Raw genomic sequence first — 20,976 nt, 5'->3', positions numbered from 1 at the left:
TGGCATTTTAAATATAAATGAATGTGATAAATGTGTTACGGAGAGCATGTCAGTGAAACTTGTCTCATTCTGCATCAGTAAGGAATGCAACATTTTAATCTTGTTTGAAATAAGGTGATGTATTTCTTCAGCGAATCTGCTTGACTAAAGTGATGAATGATCCACTGCCATAGAGAGCAGTGGGATCCCAATAAACAATGCAAACCCTGTACTACCCGTGACTTGAACTAACAGTAATACATAAAAACGTAATCACTCTGTGAATACAAAGCAGCAAGCCATTGCATGTTAGAAAGGTCTCCAAGAATTCGGCCCAACACGGACTCGTTTCGCCACCTGGCAGCTTGTCTCCTGCTTCAACTCTGGAGTTTGCATTCCTCAACCATGAGCTTCAACCAGGTAGCATATTATTTTTACTGAGCTTTCAATAGATAGTGTTTCAGGCCGGAGGGGGTTTAATTTAAACAGCCCCGATTTCTCCTCTCCACACCTATCCATAAACAGAAAGGTGTTTGAATTTATTCTCCCTTTGTAAGCGGTGGCGTATTTCCCAACCCCTTGGGTTTGGTGTGATCCAACTTCTATTAATAATCCCACAACAAAGCTTTGGGTAAGCTCGGAGGGTTAGTTTATTTGCCCACACTCAACTGTGTGATGAGTGCCGCATCGCGGGCTCCTTTTCAATCATGCAGTCAAGTTGAGATAGAGAAGGGGTGACTGACAGGACAAAGACTTATTGTTTCACGTGAGTCCAGAATCGGGTTCCAAAGTCCAATGGTGTATTCCTTCGCAGAGGTCAGAAGGTTGAAAACTGATGCGCCGATTCTCAGCCCGGTGCGGGGCTCGGAGAATTGCCCTCAGAATTTCAGATGTTCCAGGAGAAACAGTGAAGACTGAGGGTAGGCGTTCAAACCTGGACAGAGACTTTTTTCTGTGCTGTTGCTTGGTAGATGGAAGACGGAAGACTGATTTGCAGTGTCCAGTAAGACAGTGGCCGGGATTCTCCAAGCCTCCGCGCCAAAATGGCACTCGGCGCGGGGGCGGAGAATGGGGCCTCAGACCCGCGATCGGGTCCGATGCCAGGACATGATTCTCTGCCGACCGGAGAATCGGCATCAGCTGCGCGTGCGCAGTCGACGCAGCGCCGGTCGGGGGCCATTAAAAGAGGCCCCCGCGTCAATTATCCAGGGTCGACCAGCCGAGTTCCCGCCGGCGTGGTTCACATATGGTTCCAACCGGCGGGAGCTCAGCGTCGTGGCGGGGTGGATCAGTCTCCCGGGGCGGGGGCCACTGATCGGCGGGCACACGCGATCTGGGGGAGGCCTACCTTCTTCCGCACTGGCCCGCTGTGTGGCTCTGCCATGTTGCGTGGTGCCGGCGGGGAGGTGGCCGCCGCGCGCATTTGCAGACCCGCGGCGAGCATTGCAGGGCCGTGCACGACAGCTGGAGCAGCGCGGAGCACCCCAGCGCCGTGCTGGCCCCCCTGTGGGCTACAGAATCTTACCAAGAGGCCTGTTGACGACGGTGTAAAACACGCCGGCGTCAACACTTAGCTGCGTTTTTAGCCCGGCCTCTAATACTGGTCCTCCCAGCTGGGGGGAGTCACATCGCATAACTGCCACCTCTCCACTTAGGCCTAGACAGAGGGCATATATTCCTTTGTCTGCCCTCCTGTGGTTGTTCCAACTATTAAGAATTTGAAGGAAAGAGTGCAGGGTCCTTTGTCCTAGCAGGCTGGGGGTGGTAATGCCATAGTGGTATAATCACCTGACTGGCAATCCAGACATCTACGATCATGCTCTGGGGATCTCGGGCGGGACTCTCCCCTACCCGGCAGGGTGACCGTACCGGCGCCGAGGAGTGGCGTGAACCACTCCGGCGTCGGGCCGCCCAGTAGGTGCGGAATCCTCTGCCGCTTCAGGGGTTAGGTCGGCGCTGTGCCAGCCGGCACGGAAGGGCGAGTTGGCGCATGCGCAGGAGCGCCAGTGTGTACTGGCGTCATCCCATTGCATGCATAGGGGGGTTCTTCTCCGCGCCGGCCATGGCGGAGGTTGACAGCAGCCGGCGCGGAGGGATAAAGTGCCCCCATGGCACAGGCCCACCCGCTGATCGGTGGGCCCCGATCGCTGGCCAGGCCACCGTGGGGTCAGCCCCCCAGGGCCAGATCCCCCGCGCCCCGCCGAGACTCTGCAGGCCACCCGTAGAGCCAGCTCCCGCCGGTAGGAATCTGGCTTGATTTACGCCGGCGGGACCGGCCAAAAACGGGCGACCGTTCGGCCCATCGGGGCCCGGAGAATCGTCGGGGGGGGCCGCTGCCAGCGTCGGGGCAGGATTCACGCCGCCCCCGGCAATTCTCCGACCCGGCAGGGGGTCGGAGAATCCTGCCCTCCTAGTTTTGAATTCCACCATGACAAATAGTGGAATTTAAATTCAATAAAAATCTGGAATTAAAAGTCTAATGTTGATCATGAAACCATTGTCGTAAAAACCCATCTGGGGCTCACTCATGCCCTTTAGGGAAGGAAATCTGCTGTCCTTACATGGTCTCGCCTACATAGATCATAGATCATAGAATTTACATGTGACTCCAGATCCACAGTAATGGGTTTAACTCTTAAATCTCCATTGAAATAGTCACTCAGTTCTATCAAACCACTAATAAAAAACTCTGGTGGTCTTCCTGGTTCATGAAATGCAGACAACCTTTGTATAATTCCCTTTCAAATTGGTCTCTGCAACCCACAGGGGTCTTTGACACATCTTCAGAGATAAAAGGCACAAACTCCTTATATACTGCCAGATTTGTGCCAATTGTTCAAAGGTAACAGCCAGATATGACTTCAGTCATTTAAAAAAAGTTAGTAATCCAGTTTTAAAATTTTAAGAATTAGCCACGATGACATAGGTATATAAAATTACAGTGCCAAGCCTTGTTACAATCGGGGCAGTTTGCAAACTGGAATCCATGACTCAAGTTGTGATTAGTCAGTCTTTCTTTCAATCATTTAAAAAAGTTAATAATGCATGTTAATATTCAAATTGAGCAAACAAAACAAATCTCCTTCTGCCGAGATCTAATTTTAAATGTTAATATCCTGTATCTTTGGATAAGGCCTCATTGCAAAATCACCCACTGCACTCTGCTACTTAGTGCTCCAATGTGCCTTGCTCCTTCCTTTTCCAATGTGGTCTTCTCCACTCCCCAGGCTACCAGGATGTACCATTCCCCATTCTCCACACTAGTTCCTTTGAACCCCTCTGCCACCAGCTGTGCTCCATTCCTTGTTGAAATGAATGGGTAAACACCCATAATCTAGCAGTTTAGAAGTGGAGATGGAAAAATTAAACCTCCAACTATACTCCAGACCTCAAGTTGCCTGTGAGCCACGCCAGGGGAGGTCAGCGTGTGATCCGTTTAAATGAGTTAGGAATGCACAAATTAAATTCTAATGGATATCACAGAGACATCAATTATTTTCACACTGCTGATAGCGCACATTGGAAGCTAGGACATTGTGAAACCACCGATTTAAATTGAACAAACACAATAGATTAACACATGGTCGATTACTGTTTTAAATTGGAGCTGTGCAATATATTAACACATACACTATTATCACTAATGTAACAATGCATAATTTCTTTCTATTGTTCAATTAGATGAGGATTGACCTAGACATAATAGTCAGCAAATAGTCTTTCATTTCAACATGCATTGAAATTGTATTGTCCTCAGCACACCATTTAATGAAAAGCTGCCTCATAATTACAATGATGCAGGAGGGCATGCCAAGAACAGCAACAGGCATATTAAAAATGAGCTGGCAACCTAGTGAAACTTTAATTTAGGATTACTTGCCGAACAATGGATGCAGCATGCAAAAGACAGAGCTAGGCAATCCCACAACCCCAACAGACCAGATAAAAGCTCTGAAGTCCTCCCACCAGCCATGAATGATGGCGGACAATTAAACAGTTAACCAGAGAAAGAGGCCCCATAAGTATCCCCATCCTCAATGATGGGGGAGCCCCAGCAAATCAGTGCAAAACAAAAGACTGAAGCATTTACAACAATCTTCAGCCAGGAGTGTGAAATGGTTGCTCCATTTCAGCCTCCTCCTAAGCTCCTGAGCAGCACAGATGCCAGTCTTCGGCTAATTTGATTCACTCCACCTGATATCAAGAAACAACTGAAAGCACAAGATGCTGCAATGGCTACAGGAGCTGACAACGTTCCAGCAATAGTACTGAAGACTTGAGCTCCAGAACTAGCCAGGCCTCTAGCCAAACTGTTCCAGTACATCTACAACACTGACGTCTACTCAAGAATATGCAAAATTTCACAGATATCTCTTGCCCACAAAAAAAACCAAGGACAAATTCAACCCAGGAAAGTGATGGAGAGTGTCATCGACAGTGCGGCCAAGTGGCACTTGCACAGCCATCCCTGATCCCAGGGATGGCGGGACTGTCATATGAGGAGAGGTTGACTAGGTTGGGATTGTTCTCGCTGGAGTTCAGAAGAATGAGGGGGGGGGGGGATCTCAGAGAGACTTATAAAATTCTAACAGGACTAGACAGGGTAGATGCAGGGAAGATGTTCCCGATAGTGGGTGTGTCCAGAACCAGGCGCCATAGCCTGAGGATTCAGGGTAAACCATTTCGGACAGAGATAAGGAGACATCTTTTCACACAAAGAGTGGTGAGCCTGTGGAATTCATCACCACAGGAAGTCGTTGATAATAAAACATTGAATATATTCAAGCGGCGGCTAGATATAGCACTTGGGGAGAATGGGATCAAAGGCTACGGGGAGAAAGCAGGATTAGGCTATTGAGTTGGATGATCAGCGATGATCGTGATGAATGACAGAGCAGGTTTGAAGGGCCAAAAGGCCTCCTCCTGCTCCTGTCTTCTATGTATGTATCGATGTATGTAACCTGCTCAAGTGCACCTAGTTTGGGTTACGCCAGGGCAACTCAGCTTCTGACCTCATTTCAGCTTTGGTTCAAACATGGGCAAAAGAGTTGAATTAAAGAAGAGAGATAAGTGTGATTTGCCCTTGACATCAAGACAGCATTTGACCAGGTGGAGTCAAGAGGCACTCACAAAATTTGAGTCAATAGGAATCAGGGGAAAACCCTCCACTGGTCAGATTCACACTTAGCATAAAGGAGATAGCTTTAGGAAGTCAATCATCTCAGTCCCAGGACATCACTCAGGGTAATGGTGTGGTCCCAACCATCTTGAGCTGCTTCATCAATGGCCTTCCTTCCATCATAAGGTAAGAACTGGGGATGTTCTCTGATGACTGCACAGTATTCAATACCATTAGCAACTCCTCAGATACTGAAGTAGACCATGTCCAAATGCAGAAAGTCTTGGATAATATCCAGGCTTGGGCTGACGAGTAACATTTGTGCCACACAAGTGTCAAGTAATGACCATTCCCCCAGCAAGAGAGGATCTAACCATCACCCATTTTGATGGCATTACTATTACAGAGTCCCCCACTATCAACATCCTAGGGGTTGCCATTGACCAGAAACTGAACTGGACTAGTCCAAAGTTGTGCAGTTTAGGTTGCAGGGATGGGACGGAGAAGTGGGGCTTAAGTAGAGTGCGCTTTCAGAGGGTAAGTGCAGACTTGATGGGCTAAATGGCCTCCTTCTGCACTGTGGGGATTCTATGGATTGCATAATTTAAATACTGGGGCTACCAGAACAGATCAAAGGCTAGGAATCCTGTGGCGATTAACTCCCTTCCTGACTCCCGAAAGCCAGTCCACTATCTACGAGGCACAAGTCAGAAGTGTGATGGAATACACCCCACTTGCCTAGACGAGTGCAGCTTCAACATCAATCAAGAAACTCAATACCATCTGGGACAAAGCAGCGTGCTTAATTGCTACCCCTTCCACAAGCATGCACTCATCCACCACCAATGAGTAATGGCAGATGTGTGTAACATCGACAAGATGCACTGCAGGAACTCAACAAGGTTCCTAAGGCAGCACCTTCAAAACCCACATCCACTGCCATCTAGAAGGACAAGGCCAGAAGATACCTGGGATCACCACTACTTGGAAGTTCTCCTCCTAGCCACTCACCATCCTGACTTGGAAATATATTGCCGTTCATTCACTGTCGCTGGGTTAAAATCCTGGAACCCCCTCCCTAACAGCACTGTGGGTGTACCTACACTCAGGGTCTACAGCAGTCGGAGAAGGCAACTCACCACTATCTTCTGAAGGGCAACTGGGAATGGGCAATAAAAATGCTGATCTAGCCAGTGAAGTCCACATCCCGTAAAATGAATTTTTAAAAGCATAAATCTCATGTAAATCACACTCCCTTTATGTTACAATAATTATGCCTGATAACTGTCCCTCTAGTAAGGGGATCAGAAGATCGAAACCTGCCAAATAGGGATGTAGTATCTCTATAGTTGGGCATCGGTTTTGTTTGTCAGTTGGTGATTGCTTCAGTGAGCTTGAGAATTTTTGATCCACATTAAGGATATGAAAGACCTTAATCGAGTGAATATGCACATGTATGATTCTGCAATAGCTTAGCCTCTGTAGATGTCGATCCATGCTGTTGTGTTACCTGTGTGGTCGATAACACGTGTTACTCAATCCTTGGTTGATGGTGAGAGGTCCTCTGAATCTCGTTGAAGAAGACTTGAACTCATCCAGTAACAACAAAGATTTATTGAGTAACTGTAACTATAAATGCATGAGTTTTTTAAGTTAACATGGAAACTAGGAATTGGTTAACAAGATTTAACAATAATAACTAAATGGAACTTCACTAACTATCTATGTTATTCTGATGCTACCCTGTTCACAGTACACCCACGAGAGGGAGGTGGAGAGACCCCTTGTGGCTGATTTTTATACCCCTGTTGGTCCAGCCCTCTAGTAATCATGTGGTGCTACTATTTATCCATTACCCCCTTGTGTGCATGCACCTACAGAGATCGCTACATCCCCCCCTTTTTAATGTGTTACAGATTTTCTGTATGGTGTAACGAAAATTGAATAAACATAATGAATTAAGTCAACTGGGAACAGATAAAACAAGTAACGCTGTGTACAGAATGTGATGGTATATTGACTGTACAAAGTCAATCAATGTTTAAAAAGTCCAATCCTAACGAAAAACTTTGTGAGTCCAGACTGTATGAGTTTGATCAGGTGGGTTGATCTCTTCGCCTGTCGTTGAGGTGGCAGTGTTGATGTCATCATGTCGTTGAGACCACCATCAGTGTTTATGTGTGTACGTGAGGACATCGAGACATCGGAATGGTCGAATCATTTTGTTGTCTGATTTATACTATTTTTTATGCTTGTGGTAGCGATTCTGTGTTGCATTTTTCTTGAAAGCTGGTTTAGTTGTTTGTTGTGGAGCAAATGCGAATTTGTGAGATTTGTTGCCATGCCATGGCATGTTTGTACTCTTGTTGCGCTCAATGTGTGTTCCATGTGGATAATTTGTGTAATTGTCACAGTTGGTGTCAGTTACATTGAGCGTTTCTTCTTGAGAACTGTGAGAATGATCTGATGTCATATTGATGTTGGTGACATCAGTCACTTGTGGTAGATTTGATTGCTGTACGTTGCTGCCTTGGTGCTCCTCTGCTGGAGACATTTCCGGTACATTTGAATCATCTGTGATCTCTTTATGCTCCTCTTCAGGAATTAAAATCTTCAAGATTTCAATTGACATGGTCTCACTGGACCCAAGGGTAGTCCTACTCTGTGCTTCTGTACAGACGAGCTGAGATCTGTCAGTCTCGCTGTGATCCTGCACACTCTGTATGCTGAGTGCGGTCACTTTGTCACTCTTTTTACATACAGTGGGTAGACATTCAGTGTCTTCTTGCCGGTTAAATGAGCTGGGTAGACTTTCAGTCTTTTGCTGGTTGCTCAGACAAGATGGATAGACCTTCATCGTCTTCTTCATGCACTGCTGTCGCTCTGGAGTCACTGCTTGCGGCCATTCAGGAGCCTGTCAATGAGCTCGCTATGGAGGCCGATATCACTCCCTCAGTGGAGTCTTGCAGTGTTGTCTCTGTGGAGTCGATCTGTGCGCTCTGTGTGGCATCGCCTTCTTCTTGGGTATTGCTGTCATCCAATGTATCGACGATCTGCCATGGCATCATGGTATTGGATTCATCTACCATGAGAAGATTTGTGTTGAGCTTTTCAACCGTGAATCATCAATTCCGAATAACTCATCCATGTCTGAGCAGTAATCATCAATGAGCAAATCCTCTCTTTCTATTTTGGATTTGTCATTGTGCTCTCCTCTTTGGGTGTTGCAAACTGCTTGTTCCAGGCTGCTGCGGAGGTAACCTGTAGCTGGGGGTGGAGGCTCGGGCTTCATTTTGTAATTCGAGGAAAAAAATCTGTGGTTTGTAGCTTTCAATCTCTTATTTGCAATTTTCGGGCATTTCCCTTTCTTGGCTGAATATCTTATCCGAGTTTTTTCTTTTTCTTGTCTGTCCAACCTAATCGAGCTAGTTTCTGTTTTTATTGTTAAGGCCAACACTACTTGGTACCATGTTGTGTTACCTGCGTGGTCGATAACACGTGTTACTCAATCCTTGGTTAATGGTGAGAGGTCCTCTGAATCTTGTTGAAGAAGACTCGAACTCGTCCAGTAACAACAAAGATTTATTGAGTAACTATAACTGTAAATGCATGAGTTCTTTACCTTAACATGGAAACTAGGAATTGGTTAACAAGATTTAACAATAATAACTAAACGTAACTCCACTAACTATCTATGTTATTCTGATGCCACCCTGTTCACAGTATACCCATGAGAGAGAGCTAGAGAGACCCCGTGTGGCTGCTTTTTATACCCCTGTTGGTCCAGCTCTCTAGTGATCATGTGGTGTAGCTATTTATCCATTACCCCCTTGTGTGCATGCACCTACAGAGATCACTACACATGCTAGGCAGACTCTGTACTCCAAAGAAATAAAGGTCTTTACCTGGAAAGAAAATAATTTTGTTTGTGACTATTTAAGACATTTGCCCCAATATATCTAGGAACATGAGATGTGAATACCAGAGCTGCATTATCCAATAGCTCTTACTTCACCTCATATGGCAGCATTGATACTGCTTCAGACAATGGGAAATACTTTTTCATGAGATTACTTTCATTAATAATAACTTTCACCAATGAAAGATTCCACAACACTTTCTAAAGAAGAACAGCAGAGCTCTGGCCAACAATTATCTCTCAATTCACATCACTAAAATGATCAACCGATTGTCATCTTATTGCTGTCTATGGGATCTTGCTGTGTGCCAGTTGGCTGACACGTCTCCTAGAAAGTAACATCCAATACACTTCAGAAAGTATTTAATTGCCTGTAAAGTGTTTTTGGACATGCAGTGATCTTGAAAGGCATTAAATATAGCTTATTTCTTCCAGTAAGCATTGTGTTCCATGTTAAGGTGTGCAATAGTTCTTGATAATAACTATTAATCATCATAAGTAGCTCAACTAGTAGTGGGAGGATGACAGAAGCTATTTTTCTGCATTCAGTTCCACAGTATTCATCATATTCAAAGGTGTTATTTTTTATGATACAGGGGAAAGGCTGAGTTAGGAAGTCTCCAGTATTTAGTTTCAACTCAACCTTAGAACCCTCTGCTAATAGTGAATTCAGTATATTTATCACAGATGTAGTGGAACTGGCACTGGTAAATCGCAATCTTGTGAACATTGAAGATTAGGCCAAAACCACTAACACTCATTTTACTTGTGACAGTTTAATACTGGAAACTGTTGCTGTGTCAGTCACACAATCCTGAACAGGCTTCAACCTGGAGCTCCAACCTTAAGGCGAGGACAGAACATTCGCCTGTTTCCTGTGCCAGCCATCCTGATAAATTGTAATTGTAATTTGTTGTGAGTAAAACAGAATCCTTTTCGTACTCAATTTATTTCTGCCGCAAATCTCTGCTTGGTAGAATCAGTCACTGTAATGCATGGAAAAGTTAAGGATGTCTTAGAAATACTCTGCCGCTACTTCATATACTTTCCTGGCTTATTTCTTGAATGTTATAAGAAAAGTGAAATTGTAGCCACAAAAGTATGATTGAGAACATTAGCAGATGATTACTTGGCACATCTAAAGCAAGTTACTTTGGCGTCATTGTGTAATGGTGTCTCAGAGTAATGCAATCTTAAAGGAACAATCATCAATACTCTACTTCAAACAGCTGCCAGCAAACAGTACAAATACAAACAAAGAGAAACACAAATGAAAACACACATACATAAACGCACACCTACACGAGCGCAGAACGAGAAATGAAATAACAATAGGAAGCGGTGAGTAAAAGGTTTTTCTTTGAATAGGCTTTTTGTATTTTAGGCAAAACAGCATGTAGTTTAGGCACAAAGCTAGATTTCTAGCAAATCTGATCCTGCTGGTTGCTGAAGCGCAGAAGGGTTTGGAAAAGATGGAGAACAACATCGTCCCCATGTTCCCCTCCAAGTCTCGGATCATGCCAACTTCGACATATATCGCCATTACTTCGTCATCTGTGGGTCCAAATCTTAGAAATCCCTTTATAACGGCAGAATGGGTGCACTGGCTGCAGTAGTCCAAGTAGACTCAAACACCATCTTCCGAAGCACAACTAAGGATGGATAACAAACGCTGTTCCTCCTAATGACACCCATAATCCCAGAACAACTTGTTTTAAATGATACTGGAGCAGGTCATCACCTTATCATCATTTTAACTTTAAGAAAAAATACAAATAATTATATGAATATAAGATTCGGATATGCTGTGCTATTTGAACGGAACTGTGTTTCTTATTTTTACTTTGTAAGTATGACATTGTTAAGACGCAAAAAACAAGTTGTTGTTTTTGGCTTCTATTCTTGAAAACACATGACAAGGTGTGAATGAAATGTCTGTCAAGATCCTTTTGATACAAAATCTTGAAGAAAATGGTAAGCTGAGTAGCCAGACTCCTTTCTATGGTATCATCGAATGGAGATGCACTAATTGCACAACTGCCATAAGGGACAAAAATGCTAACTTTCAATGGATAATTGTATGCTGCCCAATTAAAGAGCCTGTTATTCTGGTTTCAGTTTACATTTATCTTTTCAGATTTGTCTGCTTAATATCTGTAAGATCACTGTAGGAAAGACAATACATATTTATTAAAGTCTATTCATGGGGCAGCACGATGGTGCAGTGGTTAGCACTGCTGTCTCACAGCGCCGTGGTCCCAGGTTCGATCCCGGCTCTGGGTCACTGTCCGTGTGGAATTTGCACATTCCCCCCATGTTTGCGTGGGTTTCGCCCCCACAACCCGAAGATATGCAGGCTAGATGGATTGGCCACGCTAACTTGCCCCTTAATTGGAAAAAATTAATTGGGTACTCTAAATTTTTTTTTTAAATTAAAGTCTATTCATTCTAATACCGTTTACCAGCTTTATCCAACCATTGATAAGTCATATAATACCCTTCATCGCCATTCCTTCATCATTGCTTGATTAACCTGGTGCTCCCTACCTACCAGCTTTCTGGGAACATCTTCATAAAACAGGAATAGGAGCAAAAATAGGAGCAGAATTAGGCTATTCGGCCCATCTAGACTGCTCCGTCATTCAATCATGGCTGATATATTTCTCATCCCCATTCTCCTGCCTTCTCCCCATAATCCCTGATCTTTTTTTCCAATTAAGGGGCAATTTAGCATGGCTAATTCACCTACCCTGCACATCTTTGGGTTGTGGTTGTGAGACCCACGTAAACACGGGGCGAATGTGCAAACTCCAAACGGACAGTAACCCAGGGCCGGGATCGAAACTGGGTCCTCAGCACCATGAGGCAGCAATGCTAACCACTGCGTCACTGTACCGCCTTTTGATCCCCTTAATAATCAAGAATCTAACTATGACTTAAAAACACTCAGTGATTTGGCCTCCACAGCCTTCCGTGGCAAAGAGTTCCACAGATTCCCCACCCTCTAGCTGAAGAAATTCCTACTCATCTCAGTTTTAAAGGATCGTCCTTTAAAACTGTTTGAGGCTATGCTCTCATGTTCTATCCACGTCCACTCTATCCAGGCTTCTCAGTATCCTGTAAGTTTCAATAAGATCCACCCTCAGCCTTCCAAACTCCAACGAATACAGACCCAGGGTCCTCAACCGCACCTCATATGACAAGCTCTTCATTCCAGGGATCATTCTTGTGAACCTCCTTTGGACCCTGTCCAAGACCAGCACATCCTTCCTTAGTTACGGGGCCCAAATTTGATGTGTAGCAGAATAAAGTGATTTACCTGGAAACTTGGCTATTCCAACCCAATATCGGTTGGCCATTCATTTTGTACACGCCATAAACTTGAGGTCATACATAAATCGCTGCATGGGTTCTAACTCACACCAAATCCTGTTTGTTGATGATGTCTGTGCTTGCTAACTTACTGGCTCATGGTTACGCAATGCCCCACTTATAAAATTCTCAAATCCCTCATTATCGAATCCCTCTTTATCTCTCTAATCTCCACCCGCACAAGCCTCCAAAATATCACTCAGCTAATTCTGGTCCTTTGACCAACCCAATTGCAAATATTCCATCATTGGTGGCTGATAGATTATTGATTTATTGATCCATTCATGTGCGAATTGAGTGCATAGCTAAAGAGTGATATTATTAAAAATGCATTGACTGTGAGAATAAGTTGAATTATATTGTCTTGTATATTGAATTCTAGTGTCTTGTCTGTGGAAATTTAGATATTGTTTTGGTGAATGTTTCATATAATGAATTGACTGTGGTATTTCAGTGCATTTAGCAATAAGAATTTATCAACTAATTAGTTACAGCAAGGTCTATGGCCAATGGTGGCGTGAGAAACCTATTTTCATGAGACTGCACATGTAGACGCTGAACTAACTTTGATGGACACCAGTCAATCTTAAGTAATGGCCAATGTTTGATTAATAAATCATCCTCTAAGAAATAGACATCCATTTGAACAAATCAGGAGGTCTCAGCTGAGAATTAGAAACCAATGAGAGTAAATGAGGGACTAGACCATAGATAAGGATTCCCTTATAGTACGACCACGTGGTCAAGGTCTTGTTCCTGAATTCCTGCCTTCCTGAATTCTTGGATTATCTATCAGTTTGTTTGTATTTAAAGTGATTTCTTTATGCTTTTATGTTTAATGCTTTTGTGCCATGTTTTTGACCCATTTGTGTATTGTTTGATATTTCATTTCTAAGTTTTGATTCAGTTCTAATGCGAGTGTATTAAAGTGAATAATTAGCAATAAAGTCGTACTTCCGACGCCTCCAATCAACTGGTCAACCGACTCTTATTAGAAGAAGGTAAAACGAGAGTCCCAACAGTGGCTGTGCCTGAAGCTCTGGAATTCTCTCTATAGCTCTCAACTTCTCCCTTGCTCTTTCCTTCACTAGAATACTCATTAAAACCTATTTGTCATCACTCCCAACATTTCTTGACGTGGCTCAGTGTCAAATTAGTTTAATAACACTTCTTTGAGATACCTTAGGATATTTTACTACTTTAAAGGTGCCATATAATAAATATATGTTGCAAGCAGCCATTTCAAACTCTGCTGCTCCCTGAACAAATCTTGCGACAGGAATCTTCCTTAAAAGGTTGGAATCGAACATTTTGTACAAAACCGAGTCATGTCTAGTGTGTACATGCTTGTCAGAAAACATCACAGGTCTCTTCCAACACTTTCAACACAAGTATCTGCAGTAATCATCAAGGAGAGTCACAGGCAGATCAACCTGAACACATAAAAAACTAGTCTCCCGTCATGATGTAAATTCCATATTAATCTATATTATTTAAAAATATTTAAACAAGAACACAACTGTACATCTGTGGAAAATAAATTCTGATGTTCCCCATAAAGATTTGAATTCCCAGTGACCGACTTGAAAGATCACATGGCAAGATTTAATGGTTTAAGACTTTAACGGTAACAAACAAATTAAAATCACTATTTAATAGACAATAATACACTGAACTACAGAAAATATATCCCCCCTGAACTTCCAAACACAACCAGAAACTCCATGCCACGTTTATATATTATACTGCATTCTCTACAAATTGTAGTCTTTACATGTAGTCTTGTAATATTTTCTATGTTCCCATGTTCCTATGTACAGAAACCAATGCAACGATACTCCCAGATTTCAATGGATTCGCTTCTCCATGTTTGAGTAAGTTGCAACATCCAGTATCCGTCAAAAGGTTGTTTTCCTCTTTCTTCTGAAAATCACCAAACAATCTTCAACTATAATAATAATAATAAGTAGTAAGTTACACTCCAATGTTTCCTTCTCCCAGCCACATTTTAGTGTGGGAATCTTTAGTGTGCTTAAATCTCTGTAAGTTTTGTCTCTTCAACCAGAGTACAAGCTCCCACCTGCATTCTACCTGATAGCTAAAAAGGAACAACTTTTTCCCCTGCTATTCACAACAGCTGCTGTTTTCCTGTCTCTCTTTCTCTCTCTGTGTGCCCAGAGTTTCTAGGTCAGTAAATCTGAGAGTCTGTAAAACTGCACAAACCTAGTCCAACTGATTCTGTCTATGTGTGCAGATATTAAATCTGATATTTGGGTTTCAATAGGACTTGGCTTGATCCCAGTCTCCATGGTAACCAGGCTGCATCTACTTATCAGGGTCTAACTTTAAGCAGGACTCCACATGCAGGCAAATACGTTACTGCTGCTTACTATCCTGACAGGAGGTTGAGGGAGATTAGAACACAGGATATTGGGCTACAGAAGAAGAGTCCATTCATAACAACTCCAAACAGATAAAAAAGGCTGACAAAAGCTTTTTTACATATTTCATAGAACTCCTACAGCGCCATTTGGCCCATCGGAAAGAGGACCCCACCCAAGCCCAATCCCAGCCCTATACCTGTAACACCACCTAACTTGCACATCCTTGAACTGTGGGAGGAAACCAGAGCACGAAGAGGAAACCCATACAGACACAGGGAGAATGTGCAAACTCCACACAGACAGTCACCTGAAGCCAGAATTGAACCCGTGTCCCTGGCACTGTGAGGAAGCATTGCTAACCACTGTGCCACCATGCCACCCCTAGATAACGTAAACATCAATGATTTTCGCAAGAGGATCAATCTGAACACATCAAAAAATAGTCTCCCATCATGATGTAAATTCCATATTAATCTGTACTATTTAAAAATATTTAAACAAGGAAACAACTCTATATATGTTAACTGTTAAATTGACTTTTGAAGCAGGCAGTTCAATTTCATACCAAAATCACTATTTTGCGGCCATGGCTTAACCTAAACGGAGGAAAAGCGGTAACAACTCAATAGTGCCACCATTGCAGCCAAGCAATGACCAGCCATGATGGTGGCCATGTAAGGTACTGCAACTCAGGCAATGAAGGGGTAGGTTGTGTCTCACTAACTTTGATAGAGTTTTTCGAGGAGGTCACAAAGATGATTGATGCAGGTAGGGCAGTGGATGTTGTCTATATGGACTTCAGTAAGGCCTTTGACAAGGTCCCTCATGGCAAACTGGTACAAAAGGTGAAGTCACACGGGATCAGGGGTGAGCTGGCAAGATGGATACAGAACTGGCTAGGTAATAGAAGGCAGAGAGTAGCAATGGAAGAGTGCTTTTCTGATTGGAGGGCTGTGACAAGTGGTGTTCCGCAGGGATCAGTGCTGGGACCTTTGCTGTTCATAGTATATAAATGATTTTGAGCAAAATGTAACTGGTCTGATTAGTAAGTTTGCAGACGGCACAAAGGTTGGTGGAATTTTGGATAGCGATGAGGACTGTCAGAGGATTTAGATCGTTTGGAGACTTGGGCGGGGAGATGGCAGATGGAGTTTAATCCGGACAAATGTGAGGTAATGCATTTTGGAAGGTATAATGCAGGTAGGGAATATACAGTGAATGGAAGAACCCTCAAGAGTATTGACAGTCAGAGAGATCTAGGTGTACAGGTCCACAGGTCACTGAAAGGGGCAACACAGGTGGAGAAGGTAGTCAAGAAGGCATACGACATGCTTGCCTTCATTGGCCGGGGCAGTGAGTATAAGAATTGGCAAGTCATGTTGCAGCTGTATAGAACCTTAGTTAGGCCACACTTGGAGTGTTCAATTCTGTTCGCCACACTACCAGAAGGATGTGGAGGCTTTAGAGAGGGTGCAGGAGAGATTTACCAGGATGTTGCCTGGTATGGAGGGCATTAGCTATGAGGAGAGGTTGAATAAACTTGGTTTGTTCTCACTGGAACGACGGAGGTTGAGGGGCGACCTGATAGAGGTATACAAAATTGAGGGGCATAGACAGAGTGGATAGTCAGAGGCTTTATCCCAGGGTAGAGGGATCAATTACTAGGGGGCATAGGTTTAAGGTGAGAGGAGCAAGGTTTAGAGGAATGTACGAAGCATGTTTTTTACACAAAGGGTAGTGGGTGCCTGGAACTCGTTGCCGGAGGAGGTGGTGGAAGCAGGGACGGTAGTGATGTTTAAGGGGCATCTTGACAAATACATGAGTAGGATGGGAATAGAGGGATATGGACCCCGGAAGTGCAGAAGATTTTAGTTTAGATGGGCAGCATGGTCGGCTCAGGCTTGGAGGGCCGAAGGGCCTGGTCCTGTGCTGTACCTTTCTTTGTTCTTTCTTTGTTCTTTGAAAAGCCTGAATAGCTGTTCCAGATATTCCTAATAATTCTGCAAAAAGCCGCAGACAACCACAAATTTTCTAACACTCAATTAGAAAGCAACAGGCTCCTGTCTGAATTTACTTTGTTCAAATAATGCCTAGAGCCATGTTTTCTGGGTCTTAATATTTTCGAACCAGATAAAATAACCATTAAGATTAAACTTGCTATCGGCGGTGAAGCTTTCACAGACTGAAGAATTCAGATCTGTCAGATGGTGACTTTAAAATCCAGATAAAATATGGTCAACACTCTGAGTGAAACATAATTTCTCATAGAAACATAGATAATAGAAGCAGGAGGAGACCATTCAGCCATTCGATCCTGCTCCATCATTCATTATGTTCATGGCTGAGCATCCACCACAATAGCCTGATTCCACCTTCACCAAAGTCCTTTGACCCCTTTCGCCCCAAGCGCGAAGTTTAACTGCTTCTTGAAAACATACAGGGCGGGATTCTCCATCGGCCGATGCCGGAGTTGCGAAGCACGTTTGGGTGGAGAATCGGTTTTTACGCTGAAATGATGGCGGGCGCTGGTTTCACGCCAAATCGCAATTCTCCAGTAACTTGACAGTGGCGTCAATGCATTCCACTCCGCATGTACAGTAAACTGGATACTCGACTTTCTGACCCACAGACCACAATCAGTAAGAATAAACAACAACACCTCCTCCACAATAGTCCTCAATACCGGGGCACCAAAAGGCTGGGTACTTAGCCCCCTACTATATTCTCTGTACACACATGACTGCGTGGCAAAAGTTGGTTCCAACTTCATCTACAAGTTTGCTGATGATCCGACCATAGTGGGCCGGTTCTCAAATAACGACAAGTCAGAATACAGGAGGGAGATAGAGAACCTAGTGGAGTGGTGTCGCGACAACAATCTCTCCCTCATTGCCAGCTAAACTAAAGAGCTGGTCATTGACTTCAGGAAGCAAAGTACTGTACACACCCCTGTCAGCATCAACGGGGCCGAGGCGGAGATAGTTAGTACCTTCAAATTCCTAGGAGTACACATCACCAAAAATCTGTCCTGGTCCACCCACATCAACGCTACCACCAAGAAAGCACAACAGTGCCTATGCTTCCTCAGGAAACTAAGGAAATTCGGAATGTCCACATTAACTCTTACCAACTTTTACAGATGCACCATTGGAAGTATCCTATCTGGCTGCATCCCAGCCTGGTATGGCCCAAGACCGCAAGAAACGTCAGAGAGTCGTGAACACAGCCCAGTCCATTACACAATCCTGCCTCCCGTCTACACCTCGCGTTGCCTTTGGAAAGTGGGCAACATAATAAAGACCCCTTCCACCATTCCAAATTCTTCCATCGAACAGGAGATACAAAAGTCTGAGAACACGCTCGAACAGACTCAAAAACAGCTTCTTCCCCACTGTTACCAGACTCCTAAATGTCCCCCTTATGGTCTGACGTTATTAACACTACCCCCCTGTATGCTTCACCCGATGCCGGTGTTTATGTAGTTACATTGTGTACCTCGTGTTGCCCTATTATGTATTTTCTTTTTATTTTATTTTATTTTCATGAACTTAATGATCTGTCGAGCTGCTCGCAGAAAAATATTTTTCACTGTACCTCGGTACACGTGACAATAAACCAATCCAAACCAATCCAAGCCAAGGGGGTGGCTAGGAGGTGGGCTGTGGGGTCGAAGTGGAGGGGCACGGAACACCATTGCCGCACCCTGCCAGGCAGCCATGTGGTTGCGCACACCGCTGACAGCCCGGTGTGAACTTAGTGTCATCGTTCGTATGCGTGTGTGTCCCCAGGTCACCGCCCGAGGTAGCCTCTGGCCCCAGCCGACCCATCAACAGGATGGGTGTGCTCCAACGCAACCAGTACCATGTTTTGGCTGGGATGAGTGTTGGTGTATGGGGAATGGAGTGCTAATGTGCGGCTGCAGCTTGTCAGCCTCTTGAGTTCCAATCCCAGCGAATCTGACACCATTTCTCATTGGAATCAATCGTCTGCCACATGGCACCAGTGGTAGCCCCTTAATGATCAGAGAATTGATCCGGGTGCGGCGCCAGCTTTGCTGTCGTAGAACTCCCCTAACCCTGCCCAGACGTCAACACTTAGTCTCAGGAACGGGGAATCCAGCCCATAATGTTTTAGCCTCAGCTACTTTCTGTGGTAGGGAAGTCCACAGACTGACCACTCTCTCAGTGATAACATTTCTCCTCATCGCTGTCCTAAATGGTCTACCCCATATCCTCAAACTGTGACCCCTGGTTCTGGGCACTCACACCATCTGGAACATCCCTGTTCCATCGACCCTGTCTAGTCCTGTTAGAGTTTAGTGGCTCTCAGGCCTGGTCGAGTTGCTGCAACTAGAAAAAATAAAATCCTCAATAAGGGGGTCCGAGGAGAGATTCCACGATACATGGAAGAAGTTGACAAACCTATTTACAGACCTGTTCGCAACCAATAACTAACTGGGAGGGGCGGGGAGTAGATGGGGGAGGGATAGGAAGGGGGGTTACAAAGGGGGGCAGGGAACACTGCCTGGATAAAAGGGAGCCCGCATATAGCAGAGAAGGAATAGGGCGGAAGGCTATTCGCCGGAGGAGGGGACACAGATCCCTCTCACATGTGCCAAAACGGGCGGACGGACCAGTCTAACCTCCCCCGAGAATTCAAGGGGGGAGCAGGCCTTCCTACCCCAGCAAAACAAACGTTATTCTAAACAATGTAAAGAGTCCTGGCAATAATTGTAAATATGTACGTAAAGTTTTGGGTAACTTTTATTACTAAATGCTGAGTCCCAGTAGGAACACATTTAAAAAACTATATGATACACACTAATGTAAATAATGTAGGGAAAAGATAGAACTGGGACTGCTGTCACAGACGTGGTGACAGTTTGTGATACCTGTGTTGGTGTTGTTATTGTGTTAGTTATTATTTTTGTTTCTGTATTGTTCTGCAAATTTTGGATATTAAGTGTAAAAATGCCAATAGAAACATTTTCAAAAAAAAAGAAAGTGTTGTTCCCCAGGGCTCCATGTTGGGACCCTTGCTTTTTCTGACTTATACAAACAACTTAGAGATGGACGAAAGGACAGATACCTGCAGATGAATTTCAATGCAGAGAAATGTGAGGTAATGTGTTTTGGGGGAAGTTGGGGGCTAACGAGTAGGAGGCTATATTGGGTGCAATTCTCTGGAAAGAATTCTAAATGTGGTAGCGAGGGGAAACTGCCGCATGCTTCCCAGCACTCGCCCTGGCGAGGCCGGCAATGAAGTTCAACTTTAATCAGGGGGCCCCATGGGATTCACGCTGCAAATGAAGGCTCGCCAGCCGATTTGCTGGAACTATGCATGCCAACCCCCTTCTGACAAGGTTTAGCAGCACTTATACAGCACTTGCAAAGCCAACCTCACTCAGCTCGCAGTCATGGCGCCGAGATGACCGGCCCCATAGTTTGGAGACATAGACCTGGGGAGGTTCCTAGATGCGGTCGAAGCCAGGAGGGATGTCCTGTTCCCCCGAGGGTCCTGGACGGTGAGCCACAGGGCAGCCAGTGCCACCTGGGCTGAAGTGGCAGCAGCCGTCAGCTCGGGAAGCGTGACCAGGAGGCCTGGCCACCAGTGCCACAGGAAAGTCAACAACCTACACCGGGCAGCATGGCCCCGCCTCCCCTAACACGACCAGCCCCCCAACCCTTCATTTGCCCTCAAACCCACCCTTCACACCCCTCCCTTTACCATGCCCTCCCTTATCCCCCTCCCTTTATCCCCCTTCTTCACCACCTCCTTCGTTCACCCACCCTCCCATCATCTCCCTCCACCCCCCTCCCTGCCCCAGCCCCTCTTCACCACAACCCTCTCTTCACACTACCACCCCACCCCACCCCACCAATGGGCACCGCACATGTGGCTAACAATGCCCTCTCTGTGTCTCTGTAGGAGAAGCTCTCCCATAATAATCGGGAGGGCCCAGACTAGCGGAGGGGTGCCAGACCCAAGAATCATCGCGACCGAGGAACAGGTCCTGGTGGTGACTGGGGTGGCGGAGGACCATAACATCATATGACATAGGAGTAGAATTAGGCCACTCGGCCCATCGAATCTGCTCCGCCACTTAATCATGACTGATATTTTTCTCATCCCCATTCTCCTGCCTTCTCCCCCTAATCCCGCAGAAGTGAGGATCCACCCGGCCCTACCCGGATGGACTGTCA

The 20,976-nt window shown here is 44.9% G+C and overlaps 1 long non-coding RNA gene across 1 annotated transcript in view; it reads left to right on the top strand.

Moving 5' to 3' along the window:
• The first annotated feature begins 295 nt into the window (after positions 1 to 295).
• Positions 296 to 20,976, top strand: part of LOC140422746 (uncharacterized) — an 89,517-nt gene continuing 68,836 nt past the window's right edge. The window contains exon 1 of the long non-coding RNA XR_011947577.1: positions 296 to 399. This is a non-coding gene — a long non-coding RNA (uncharacterized lncRNA). The remainder of the gene's footprint in view (positions 400 to 20,976) is intronic.

The sequence above is a fragment of the Scyliorhinus torazame genome, chromosome 5 (genome assembly GCF_047496885.1).
Source record: "Scyliorhinus torazame isolate Kashiwa2021f chromosome 5, sScyTor2.1, whole genome shotgun sequence".
Classification (NCBI taxonomy): Eukaryota; Metazoa; Chordata; class Chondrichthyes; order Carcharhiniformes; family Scyliorhinidae; genus Scyliorhinus; species Scyliorhinus torazame.
Note: the sequence above shows the minus strand (reverse complement) of the source record. Positions and strands in the feature narration are given on the sequence as shown.